General features: G+C 35.0%; 1 protein-coding gene across 6 annotated transcripts in view; it reads right to left on the bottom strand.

Moving 5' to 3' along the window:
* LOC102165284 (uncharacterized) overlaps positions 1-14141 on the bottom strand; it is a 780066-nt gene that overhangs the window by 353971 nt on the left and 411954 nt on the right. For 2 of the 6 annotated variants that reach the window (XR_014816040.1, XR_002346119.2), the window contains one exon: positions 6107-9447. The exons of 2 other annotated variants lie outside the window; for them this stretch is intronic. The gene's annotated coding sequence lies outside the window, so the exon portion shown is untranslated. Of the gene's footprint in view, positions 1-6106; positions 9448-11131; positions 11171-11511; positions 11536-14141 lie in introns of those variants that run through there. 2 more of the 6 variants (XR_002346123.2, XR_002346114.2) reach the window with 2 other exon arrangements.

The raw sequence follows: 14141 nt of genomic DNA, 5'->3' as shown, positions 1-14141 counted from the left end.
GTAGGCCAGCAGCTGTAGCTCCAATTCGACCCCTAGCCTGGGAACCTCCATATGCCATGGGTGCAGCCCTAAAAAGAAAAGGAAAAAAAAAAAAAAAGAGAGAGAGAGAGAGACAAAGACCTTAAGAAACATTTTGACAAAGAAGAATTACAGATGGCAAATAAGCCTATGAAAAGATGTTCCAAATCATATGTCATTAGGGAAATGTAAATTAAAACATCCCACTATACAACTATTAGAATGACCAAAATCCAAAACACTGACAACACTAAATCCTAGCAAGGAGCAACAGAAATTCTCACATATTGTTAGTAGGAATGCAAAATGGTACAGCCACTTTGGAAAACAGTTTAGTGGTTTCTCATGAAGCTAAACACATTTGTGTCATACAATACAGAAATCATACTCCTTGGTATTAACCCAAAAGGATTGAAAACGTATGTCCACACAAACATCTACACAGATGTTTATAGCAGTTTTACTCACAATTGCAAAACTTTAAGGCACAGAGATACCCTTCAGTAAGTTAATGGATAAGCAAACTATGGTACATCCAGACAATAGACTATTATTTAGCACCAAAAAATGAGCTATCACGCCATGAAAAGACACAGAGAAACTTTAAATGCATATTTCTACGTGAAATAAACCAATCTGAAATGACTACATACTTTATGATTTCAACGATATCATATTCCACAAAAGAAAAAACTATGGAGACAGTAAAAAGATCAGTAGTTGCGAGGGTATGGAAGTGCAGTGAGGGAATGAAAGGTAGAGCACTGAGGATTTTTTATGGCAGTGAAAATACTCTCTATAATAATACTATAACATTATGAATATATGTCATTGTACCTCTGTCCCAATCCATAGAAGGTATAACACCTAGAGTGAACCCTAACATAAACTGTGGACTTTGATGATGATATAGCAACATAGATTCATCAATTATAACAAATGTACCACTCTGGGGTGGGGGGGATGCTATATACATGCATAGGGATAAGGGGTTTATAGGAAATCTATCTTCCTCTCAGTTTTGCTGTAAACCTAAAACTGCTGTTAAAACATAAAGTATCTTTTAAAAGAAAAAAACTGCAATTATATATAAATACGTAAGTTAATAAATTATATGTATAAATCAATAAATCAGTAAATTATAGATATAATAAAATACTGCGAGGGAAGTCTTTGTGTGTGTGTGTGTGTGTGTGTGTGTTTGTCTTTTCTAGGGCCACTCCCACAGCATGTGGAGGTTCCCAGGCTAGGGGTCTAATCGGAGCTGTAGCCGCCGGCCCACGCTACAGCCACAGCAATGCAGGACCTGAGCTGCATCTGCAACCTACATCACAGCTCACGGCAATGCCGAATCCTTAACCCACTGAGCAAGGCCAGAGATGGAACCTGCAACCTCATGGTTCCTAGTCGGATTCGTTAACCACTGCTCCATGACCGGAACTCTGAAGGAAGTCTTAAATTAAAATGAAAACAGTTAAATCTGAAGAGTATTAAACTGAAGATTAATTCTTGCTTATTAATGCTTTTCCATCACAGGTCAGCAGAGGTACTATACTCTTCATAGAGACTAGAAATAAGCAAGCTAGAAAAATATTAAGTTAGTCAATATTGTGGAGGGTGCAACTAGGCCAATGTTCTCATATGTTGTTGATGCAAATGTGACTTGGTAGAAAGCAATCTGTCTTAGAGATGCTGGCTGAAGAAGAGCCACCATCTGTTCCAGAAAGAAAGAGAGGGCCCTGGAGGATCACACATCACTAATCAAATGTCCCAGCCCAGAATCAAAACATGACTTCCACTCAGAACTCATTATGCTGGACCAGTCACACAGCCCCACCTAACCTAAGGGGCCAGGAAATATAATTCTACCTTGTTCTCATAAAGCTGGGAACTAATGACTACCTCAGGTTTTTACATTGATTTGCAAGAGCTTCCAAACTATTACTTTGATAAATAGAAAATACAAAGAAAATTTTTTATCTAAGTTAATGCTCAGGGACTATACCATTAGATTCATTTGACGTAATCTTACCTTATCCTGTCCTGTCCTTTTCTTTTCTCCCCCCTCCTTACCTCTCCTCTCTTGCCTTTCTCCCACCTTTCTTCCCTTCTTCCTCTCTTTCAACTATTATTATTATGGGTCACATAGAAGCAGAAGATAATTAATAAAGAACAGAAGATTTCATCATCTTAATTGAATTTCATGTTGATGCTGTTTAGTGATTTTTCTCACTGTCAGCTGAAGCTGGCTTCCATCATTCATCAGTAGAGAAAATGAGAAGTGAATGTCACTACTGACAGTGGAATCACAACCTCAAAGTATAGTTAAAGTACTCAGGGTTGCTATGTGACATTTAAAGAAAAAAGGAATTTAAAAGATATATTACCACAGATGACAAAGATATCTCTACTGCTGTACTTTGTCTCTATCATTCATTCTACAAAGTACTACAAAATTAATCTTCTTAAAGCACAATTCTGATCATGTCATCACTGTACTGAAATAGTTCAACAAATCCACATTCCTTGCAGATTAAATCTGACTTCTTGGTTTGATGCTTAGTGTTCACCATAGCTTGGCCTTAATTCAGTTGTCTAGCTCTTTCCACCACTTGCCTGTTAACATTCCAGGTTCATAATAACTGACTGCCCCCAAATGTGGCTGGCATTTTCCTATCTTCACAGCTTTATTTATGTAATTTTCTCTGCCCAAATTCTCTTGTCTGCAAATTCATACCAATTCTAGAAGTTTGCCATCCCATCAAATCTCCCAATATTTCTAGGAAGAAATCACCTCTGTTGACCATGACTTCCATAAAACTTTATATTTATAGTTATAATATGGGGGGGGAATCAAACCTTAGAATGTTTGTGAAAATTTTCTTGTTCAATTAATCACAGCTCCAGAAACTCATTATAGAAGGGTATTAAGAAAGTGATGAATGGCCATTAGTGCTCTATAAATATTCTTAAAGATGAGTTTGAAAGACAGGAGGACACGCACTTTATTTAGGGAAAACTGGTAGAAAGATATTATAGGGAAAGAAGACCAAAGTCACTCAGAGTTGCTACTTGTGGCATCACTGCCTCTACAAGAACAAAGAAAAAAGATTTTTTGCCTTACTTACTTTTTAATCCCTCAGAGTAAGTATTCTCTGTACATACACACAGGATCATATCAATAGTAGCAGAAATAGCATTTGACAAAATCCAACTCCTTCGTGGCAAACATTCTCATTAAACTAGAAATAGATGTGAACATTCTGAACTCGATTAAAGTTATCTAAAAAGAACCTATCACTAACATCATATTTAATGGTGAGAAACCCAAAGCTTTCCTGCTAAGATCAGGTATAAGAAAGAATATTCCCTATCACTCCCCCTACATACCCAAAGCCACATGGTTACACAGCCCACCTTGCAGGCTCCAACTGCACTCCAGGCAAAAATCCTCCTACCACGCAGGATCCTCCAGGAACCCAGCCTAGGGCAAAGGCCGGAACTCTCTTTGGGTAGGGTAAATTCTTCACAACAAGGTAGTGTTTCAAGTGCCAAGTCCAGGCACTGCCAATTCCCTTTACTGAAATAATAATTTACTCTCTTAAATTGTTAATAAAAAATAGTATTTTATAAACCTCTGTAAGCATCTGGGTTATCATACAGTGAATACTTCTTGCTTTACTCCAATTTCACTGCTGTGTAAAGAATTAATGAGGCACAGCTCACAGACCGATGTTCATATTTATTTGTTTTTGTTCTTTTGCTAAGCCTGCTGTATGTAATCTTTGATAATCACTCAAGATGTTGAAAAAGAGTTTGCATAGCCTTAATTTTATTTGCTTATTAATCTGTGACAAACTATAAAGTTTGATATTTTCACCATGACTACCTCATGAAATTTGCTTTGTTTCTGATTAAAGTAGCAGCACATTGACAATGCCAACAACTTTTGGAAGAGTTTTTGGGGAGAGCTATATGAATATCATCTTTGTTTTCATTTGAGATAACCAAAAGAAACTGAAAATGTTCTTCAACAGCATAATCAAATACCTCAATCCTGCCCTGTCGAAATGAAACACTAACATATCTGACACCTACCAGTAAGAATTTTCAATTCGGTAACATCTATGCTGAAGATCTAAACTATGTCTCCAAAGAATGCTAAAGCTTCCATTAAAATTAATAGTTTAGCAGGCTTGAGAGTATAAGCCCTCAATTTTATCAAGCATGGCTATACTTTGACTACTATGAATTTGACCACATGAGGATCAGGGCTGCAACACACACTTGATCCATAGAATGAATCATTCAAATATCAATCAAATTCTCTTCTCCAATCTATCTTGAATGTTCATCTTCACCTCCCACAGTCCTTTCTTAGAAAACAACACAAGCTTGTGTCCTAGAGGTCTTCTGGTTCTTAACCACTTTTGAGTCACAGACTTTTTAGAAGATGACAAACCCACAGAACTATTCCTAGAATAATGAGTAAGAAAAAACACTACAGCAAAAATAACAAAATTTAATATAGTTTCAGGGGGACTCATGGGTCATAATTTAAACATCCTACTCCAGAATTTTTTGGCCATTGAACGTTGTTATATTAGTCTTAGGTAAAATACTTGTATCTAAGTATATATGGAGAAAAATATGGACTTTCTAGGCATTTAGAAACCTTCTCCTTCCTTATACTGTAATTATTACATTGCTCTCACCTTCCTTAGTCTCCCAAATCCTCTAAGTATTCTTTTTAGTTGAATCTAGTCACATTTATTTCCCTCAACAAAAATTCAAGATCACATCTGCTAAAATTATTGTCATCTGCACAAATATCACATGCTCAGGAAGTAGAACCCAAAGGGAAAAGAAGAGAAAGGGAAAGAAAAAATCCTAATGCATACAATTTGAAGAAACCACTCCAACACCAGAACACTCAAGAACTGGTGAGAATTAAGAAACACTAGTATCTGAGTCTCTCTTATTTTGACCCACTTTATTTATTTATTTATTTATTTATTTGCTTTTAATAGTAGCAGGTCTATTTATTTAAAATAACGAGAATCAAATAGATTCATTAGAATAAAATAAACTAATCCGGATAACACACTGCACAGAAAGGCAAATGCCCACTGGATCTCTGTGTTTTTGTTTTTGCTTTTAAAACCTAGGTTGCATCAAGTCCATATTGAGAAAAATATATCAGAACTCTGTTATTTCTCTTTCCTTTATAAGTGGAAAATAACTGGAGTCTGGCAATAGTTATCAACCAGTTAACCGGTTTAAAGCCCTCATGCTAAAAATGAAATTTGGTTTCTTTTATTCAGTCACTGTACATAATGTACAGTCAGGTCTTAAAACTTCACTTTAAGAACTTCTGCAATTTTGAAAGGAGCTTGTAAAGGGAAAGATATATCTATGTAAAAATTCCCAGTCCAGTTGCCCCACATAATTTAAAAATGAGATTAAATTACTAGATCTTTATTGAATAGGGAAATGTATTTTTCCTTCTTTGTCTTCTTTTACTAAAAACAGGATTTCTCTAAGCAATGGTTATCATAATATGGGTGAACACATCTGTGCTTCACAGCTCACGACACCCCAGGGTGTGTTTATCTCCACTCTGCTTTTATGGCTCACAGCGCTCCAGGGTGCAGCAAGCTCCTAATGGCTCTAGAAAGCATTGCTAGTAATTTTTTACCACTTAAGACAGTTACTATCCCAGATGATGATTACAAGTTGGATGTATTCTGTTCTTCTACAGTGCTTATCCCAGCTCATTTAATAATTGTATGCAGTATCACAGTCCTAAGAGATGCACCTTCTGACCAGAAAGATGACAATTTTCATACAAGAGAATATACCTAAATGTTCATATTTCATATTCAAATTTCATAGTTCACTCAATGCCAGTCAGGTGCTAAGATCTAAAGAAGAAAGGTAATAAAAAGCAATACTTCTCCTAAAGTATTGTTATTCTCAGTGGAAATAACAAAAATACTTAAAGTGTAACAACAAAAAAAAGTGTTCTAAGGATAGAAAGGAAGCATCTACTCAAATTAGTGTTTGAGATTGACAGCATGACACATTATTTCTTCTGTGTTTTAATTTTATTGTATAATTCTATGGGACAATTTCTATGGATCACCCCATAAGAACTATTATATGAATTATATTTTATATATGTGTGTATATATATTATGTACACGTGTATAGGTATATGTGTTATACATGTAAGCAGATATAATTATTATTTTCCAGGCAGTTGTTCTTCTAACTTAACAATAATAGAGCAGTAGTAAACTATAACGGCATAAAATTAAAAGAATTATCTAGGACATTTAGGTTGTTTCACTAAATTCATTTCAGTCAAAACCGTGTGTCCAACACCCTGGAGATAACAAACTTTAGATCTTAAACCTCACTGATTCAGGCTTCAAGGTATTAATTTTTTTTTAATTTGTAACGTAAAAAAAGATGTCCAACTTTTTCAAAATCTCTATCTTCCCTTCTGTGATAACTGATTTAACAACATCTTAAACTTCACATTATTTAATCTAAAACAATTACACATTTTAACAAATGCCCAGTCTATATGTTTACTGTCATTTATAAGTACACACTCATGACCAATAGAGGCCAATTAGATGCTAATGGGCATAATTAGGCCATTGAGCCCAAATGCTTAGTTTTTCAGTCACTTTCTGATTCCTTATGGTACACACTTTGAGAATGTACATAGGTCTGATTTTTGTGAATTTACAGTATAACACTTTGGATTTTCAGAGAATCAATGCCATGGCCAAGATAGAGTTAAATATGAGAGTGTACCCATTAAAAACCGGAACAATATTAGACTTTTCTGAAATTCATTATAGCACTTAGTATTTGACATGTATTAATAGTAAACATATAATTTTTAATATGATTTGTTGAAGGACTAATTGAAAAGTGGAAATTGACTATGATTGAGAAAGGTTAGTAAATAAGTGAATACCAACAAATGAAGAATGAATTTGACTGTCTCAAACCATTACATTAAGATGGATGAAAAGAAAAATGTCCTTGGAATCTATGATATTTCCAGCGGCTTATAGGCCAAAGAAGCAAAAGTAGCTAAAAAGAGAACAGTAAATGGCTAAAGATAGACCAGAGGACATTATTAACTCATGTTTGGAAACAATTTTATGGAAGGATCCCAGAATAATAATAATATCCAACATCTTATTCACCAAAGTACTTCTTTATCTAAGGATTAAACCAGAATTAAGAAAGAGGACATCTTTTCAAAAGGAAAAAAATAAAAAAGTTTACCTGCCTATCTTATTTTTGGCAGTCAAAGTAGAAAGTCCTTGACAGCTTTCAGATATTTTAGAATTTGAAGCAATGTTAAGATGACCTATTTAAACCTAGTATGTAGGTGACCATTTCTCAGATTTAATTTATATATTGGTCTTATTATCTATTTCCACAAGATTTGACTTTTTTTTTTTGCTTCTTCTATCCTTTTTATTATTTCCTGAACATAAATGTAGACGGTCCTTTATTTAACATATTCTAAATTTTCCAAAAAAAAAAAAAAAGTCAGCAGGAAAGGAGGAAACAAGTGAACCCAACAACTCTATAATACTTGAACTCACAGACTATTCCTATAAAGAAAAAAAGTGAATAGGTGCTACTAGAAAGAAAAATTGAAAATTGGGTCAGACAATTGGTAAGACTGATATATTTTCCACTTTGCTGCCATATCATCTCACCAATGGTCATGCTGACCTACGGCTGGGACCTAGGGGGATCAGAGCCCAAGAGTGAGCAGGGTCATGTTTCTGGGGCTTCATATAGGCTTCCATGTACACTAGTACAGGCAGACTGGCCCAAGTGGAGTCTTGCCTTTCCCAGGGGTTTAGTATCCCTCAGCAAACAGCCAAGTGGCTCTCTGAAAGTGATATCCGAATGGCTAAAGTGCTCATTAAGAAAGACTTTGTCTGAACTGGTTTTTCCCAAAAGAGTGCTCAAGAGAGTTTCCCAAGCTCTATTTGTGTTATGTATCAATACAACCTGAGTCACTTAGTGGTTCTTTTGCTAGAGTACTTCCCCTTTATGATCAATAAATTTCATAGAACTGGGTATTTTTACTTAGGGGACTTTTTCCAGTGAGAGAAATTCTATTTTTATCAGCTCCTTTTATGTATGTACATAAAGAGAGTGGCTTGTGAGTCTATAAAAAGTACCCTTGATCTTGTTTGATAGACTGTGTCCTCCTCAGAGTGAATAGGCTGTCAAGTGGTGACTTTGCATTTGCAAATGAATGACAATATGTGTGCCAAATTTCCTCCCCAGCCCCCAAAGTAACAGGATGAGAAATTTACTTCCAGAAAAGGATTTCAAAACAGGTCAGTTCTCATTTACTCCTCAGCAGGTATTGCTAAAACCTAGATATGTAAGGCATGGCCATTAAACACAGCAGACAAAACAATATGTACATCAATCTATGCCTAGAAATAGACTTTGAAATATAATTTATTACCCATTTTCATCAAATATGCATTACTCTAATGATCAGCATATTAGGAAGACAGACACTTTAGAGACAAATTGTAAGATGGACTAAAAAAGATTGCTATCATCTTGGCAAAGAAGGGTAGTTTAATTTTTAAAAATCATGTAATTGTTATGGAAGGAATCTGTATAAATCAAACATTTCAGACAAGATTTTGCTCAAGCATGGCACCCTCTCCAACTTTCCACATAAAACCATATAAAGGTACATAATAAAGTTAAATTTTAGATTGTTACAGTCAAAAGCATACTTTGTTACTGAAGTTCTGCTCTAATTATTTGTATGATATTGGTGTGACTAGATTAAAAGAGGCAATATGAAAGAGACTCAACCCTGTTTTCAAAAGTATTTATAGGTTGGCACCTAGAGGGCTGCAGTGGTTATCAAAAAGTCAATACAGAAATCTAGTGCATGTTCTTCTCTTTCATTAGGGAAATTGACAGCTGAGAGGAGCCCTCTGGTTGTCTGACACCAGTACAAGCCAGTTAACAAAGTTCTCACCAAGGCAGTCACAGACAGCCTAGTGTGAAATTCTCATCACCACTTATAGGTAATGCTATACTGCTGCTACTCCTCTGCATTTATCTTGTTAATTAAACCTCACAACTTGCCCAGTGTCTTTTGTTCTACATCCACTTTTGTGTTCAACATTTTGTATGCCAAATTATATCCTTTTGCATGAGTCAAGTATATGATCCTATTCAGAGTCCTAATATTGACACTCTTTTGTTCCATCAGGTAATGGTTAGAACTAATTGTTGAGAATTAACAGATATTATGCCTTGGATTTGGATGTTTACACTCTTGCTCAGTCATGGAGTTTCCGACCTCTGAGTGAGCAGACTGGATCCAGATGTAGCGCAGAAAGATGCCTAAAACAAGAATACAATGGAGCAGCTATTAAGAGTTCCAATGGGGCACTTTTACTGAAGGAGGGAAGCAGATATTGGGGGAAATTTCAAGACTCGACTAAAATAAAGTAATAGAGAGAATTAACATTGAACATTTAGTAGGCTTGTAATTCAACATATTTTGAATCTTTGTACCTTGATGATCCTAGTAAGGATTACTTGTTGATGAATAACCTGTAAATTAGTCTAAAATTTACTCCTCCTTTCTGATATCTTCTGAGTTATATTTTCATTATAATTTTCTTTTACTTAATTAAACCTTCCATGAGTCCAAAGTAAATTAGAAAGATTGCTGAAATTGGGTCATTAAAGTAACTTTTAAGTAGAGGCTATCTGCCAGAATTGTTTTAAAAAGAACTCAAAATCTAAGATAAAAATAAAAAGGAGGAGAAAATCAATGCTTGGTTTGGTGGGGGTGGGGGGTAAAGAAAGTGTTCTTCCCCTAAAAGGAAAAAAAAAATAGATGGAAAAATGAGGTAAAGCAAAAGATATATAACTACTTAGAAGGCTAAGGAAGGGTTAATATGAAATAAACCAAAATAAACAATAAACAAGTTAATAAATAATAAAATGAACAGAACCTAGTCATAAATTAGCCATGAAGCTCAGAAAGTTCAAAGCAATTATATTAAAATACATAGGCAGATTCCAAGCACCTCTATGACATAGCATAATTGAGCATGAACATAGTAATATTTACAGTGAAGTAATTAATGAATGACATATAAAGCAATTAGAGCAGTCAGGACACCTATTGTATTCCCCATCCCATAAAATCAAGTGCAGAGGAAAAAAAGCCAGTATCATTTCTCCTGGATAAATCCTAAAGGCTATTCTTCAAAAGAATTAAAATCAATGTTGGGCAAAAGTCATATCCTCATGACAAGCATCCTTTCCCTCATTCCCTCTCCCACTTAATAAAATGCTATTGATGTTGACTTTGGGTTGGAGACTGAGGTCTACAGCCTGTCCCCTGGATCATGTTCTACCTACCAAAGGGGCTCTACACAGAGCTCCTTAGAGAAAATATCTAGCAAAGCCTCTTACCTTCCTGGCAGCATAGAAAACCTACATTCCTCTCAGCATGAATGGAGAAAAAGGGAATACCATGTGTGGAAAAAAAAAAAGCAGGATATAAGAGAAAGATCAACAAAATAAACAAACATTTTAAATAGTCTTAAGGAAGTAGGAAAGGATTTTGAGAACCTTGAATGTTTTAGAGGGATAAGAGAAAGTATTACATTTATAAAACAAAAACATAAAGAGGTCTCAGAGGTTAAACATACTACCATACAATTGAAGAATGATTGGGAGATAAGGTTGAAGATATCTCCTGGAATATAGAGCTCACAAAGAATAGTCAACAAACATGAGAGTGGAAATGAGGAAGAGATGGCCCATCAAAGTTATACTTGTCCTAATAGTAAAAACGGTAAATATTAAAATTATAATAGAAAAGAAATTCCCATATTTAAAGGAAGCCACATCTTCAAATCAAAGACAAACAGAAATGGTCACCAAACCCTCGCCTTGTACTTAAAAATATAAAACAGTATGGATAAAAAGAAGATCACAAAAGCTTCTTTATGAAATAATCTAATTGCCTTCAAAGGAAAACGAGGCTATCTGGCCTCAGATGTCTCACCAGCCCACAGGATACAAGATGACACCGGAGCAGCAATGCCTGGAAAACAGTATGCAGTTTCCTCAAAAAACTAAAAATAGATCTGCCATATGGTTTAACAATTCCACTCTTGGGTATATACCCAAAGGAAATGAAAAGGATAGTGAAGAGACATAGGCACTTCCATGTTTATTGAAGCATTATTGACAATAGCCAAGATACAAAAACAAGCTAAGTGTCCATCAACAGATGGATGGATAAAGGTGTGGTAGACATATACAATCAAATGTTATTCAGCTATAAGAAGGAAATCCTGCAATTTATGACAACATGATGAAAACTGAGGACATTATGCTAAGTGATATTAGTCAGAGAAAGACAAATACTATGTTATCACTTACATACTGAATCCAAAAAAGCCAGACCTGTAAAAACAGAGAGTAATTATCAGGGGTATGGGGGTAAGGGATTAAGAGAGCTATCGCTTAAGGGTACAAACTTACAACTAGTAGTAAATAAATCCTATAATGTGAAGTACAGCTAATATAGACAATAACACTGTATTTTAATATTTGAACCTGCTAAGAGTCTAGGTCTTAATTACTCCAAAGACCAAAAAAATTACATGATGTGAACGAAATGCTAACTATCTCTACAATGGCAATCATATCACAATAAATGAATGTATAAATCAACACATTGTACATCTTAACACAACGTTATAGGTCACATATATTTCAATCAAAGAAAGAGAATACAAAAGATGTGAGTATAATTCAGCAAACCAAAAAATAAAAATGACATTTATTTATTTATTTATGTCTTTTTAGGGCTGCACCCATGGCATATGGAAGTTCCCAGGATAGGGGTCGAACTGGAGATATAGCTGCCGGCCTACACCACAGCCACAGCAACTCTGGATCTGAGCTGCTTCTGTGACCTACACCACAGCACAAGGCAACACTGGATCCTTAACCCACTGAGTGAAGCCAGGGATTAAACCTGCATCCTCATGGATACTAACTAGTCAGGTTTGTTACTAAGCCACAATGGCAATTCCCAAAAATGACTTTTAAAATATGAAATCGTGATCAATTTCTCGCAAAATAGAAATGTAAATTATAACTAAAATTGGATGCCTCATTCACCTTTCAATTTAGCAAAATTCCAAAATTGGAGCAAAAAAAAATATTATCAAAGCTGGGAGAAATAGAAACCTTCATACAAAATGGTATAAGCCTTAAAAGAAAAAGTGGCAATGTTACCAAAATTACACTTTGAGAAATATATTATAAAGCATTTTTTGTATTGGATTTATATTGTGAAAATGCCAATATTCCATTATTTTTATCCAAAACTAATAATTTAACATATTTCAACCTTATAAAAGCAAAGATTGGAAGTAATGTAAATGATTATATATAGGGCACTTACTATCAAATACCCATTCCATAGAATACTATGCAGCTGTAATTAAGAACAAGGATGTGGAGTTCCCCTCATGGCTCAGTGGTTAACAAATCTGACTAAGATCCTTGAGGATGCAGGTTCGATCCCTGGCCTTAGCAAAGTGGGTTAAGGATCCGGCATTACTGTGAGCTGTGGTATAGGTCGCAGATGAGGCTTGGATCTGGCATCGTTATTGCTATGGTGTAGGCTGGCAGCTGTAGCTCAGATTTGACCCCTAACCTAAGAACTTCCATATGCCATGAGTGTGGCCATTAAAAAAAAAAAAAAAAAACAGGATGCTCTCCAAGATGTAAGGGGAAAAAAAATAGAAAATATATGGCAAATTAAATGTGGTAAAAGTTTAAACATCTGAGAGTAAAAAAAAAAAAAAAAAATGGAATTAATTTCATGTAGATGCCAGACATGAATGAGGAAGGAGAAAAGACCGTATCTTTACAAAGGATAAGACGATACTTTTAAAATTTGATGTAAAAAAAAATACAGATATATGTACTTATTTTAAGATACAAAAATATTAGAAAACTAAAAGTTGTAGGAATCTGAAATTTGGGTAAGGAAAAAAGAAGTTAAAAGTATAAATGATTTACATCTTCACTTATTAGAGGTTTTTAGATATTGTCTAGTCCTTCTAAATAAAATAAAGAGAAAAACAGGCATGGTTTCTTGAACCATGGGAAACATCACAAGAAGCTGCTTCTGAAGAATGGGTCTGGGGATATGGAGGGAAGTAGAACTAGTATTTCTATATGTCTTGATTTAGGATTACTTTGATAAATTCAAGAACTACTTTGATAAAAAATATTGACAAAAGTTGGAGTTCCTGTTCTGGCTCAGCAGCTAACGAACCCAACTAGTATCCATGAGGATGTGGGTTCAATCCCTGGTCTCACTCAGTGGGTTAAGGATCCGGCATTGCCATGAGCTGTGGTGTAGGTCACAGATGCGGCTTGTATCTGGTGTTGCTGTGGCTGTGGTGTAGGCTGGCAGCTACAGCTCCAATTCACTCCCTAGCCTGGGAACCTCCATATCCCTTGGGTACATCCCTAAGAAGACAAAAAAAAAATTCCCTAAAAAAATATTGCCAAAAGTTAATGGATGTAGGTAAAAATTCATATAACTCTTGGTATATAAGATTCAAGAAGCAGAAACTACATATGATTTTGTTCACCATGAAGTTTCAAACCCCCAAGTGTCTGATATACAGGTTGTAATAAATAAGATATAAAGAGCACTTATAAATCAATAAGATAAGGACAGTATCCAAATAGAGAAATTGGTAAATTAGATAGTCCAGAAAATAATTACATGAGGCCAATAAATGTATTTATTGTTCAATTTCCCTGGTAACATAAGTTAAACCTACAGTGAGTTGTCACTATTCTCATGTCAAATTGGAAATAGTTTACAATAAGGCATGCATGTATAAAAGTTGTAGTCAGGCAAAACTCATATACAACCAATTTAAGTATAAATTGATTTTTTTAGAAAACTTTCTGGAAAACAGTCAAGGAGGAGCAATAAGTCTTAAATACTTATACTTTTGATGTAGTGCCCTATTTCT

The sequence above is a fragment of the Sus scrofa genome, chromosome 1 (assembly GCF_054392235.1).
Source record: "Sus scrofa isolate SSC_HxYL_T2T_F1_AM1 chromosome 1, Sscrofa_HxYL_maternal_Yorkshire_Landrace_v2.0, whole genome shotgun sequence".
NCBI classification, from domain to species: Eukaryota; Metazoa; Chordata; class Mammalia; order Artiodactyla; family Suidae; genus Sus; species Sus scrofa.
Note: the sequence above shows the minus strand (reverse complement) of the source record. Positions and strands in the feature narration are given on the sequence as shown.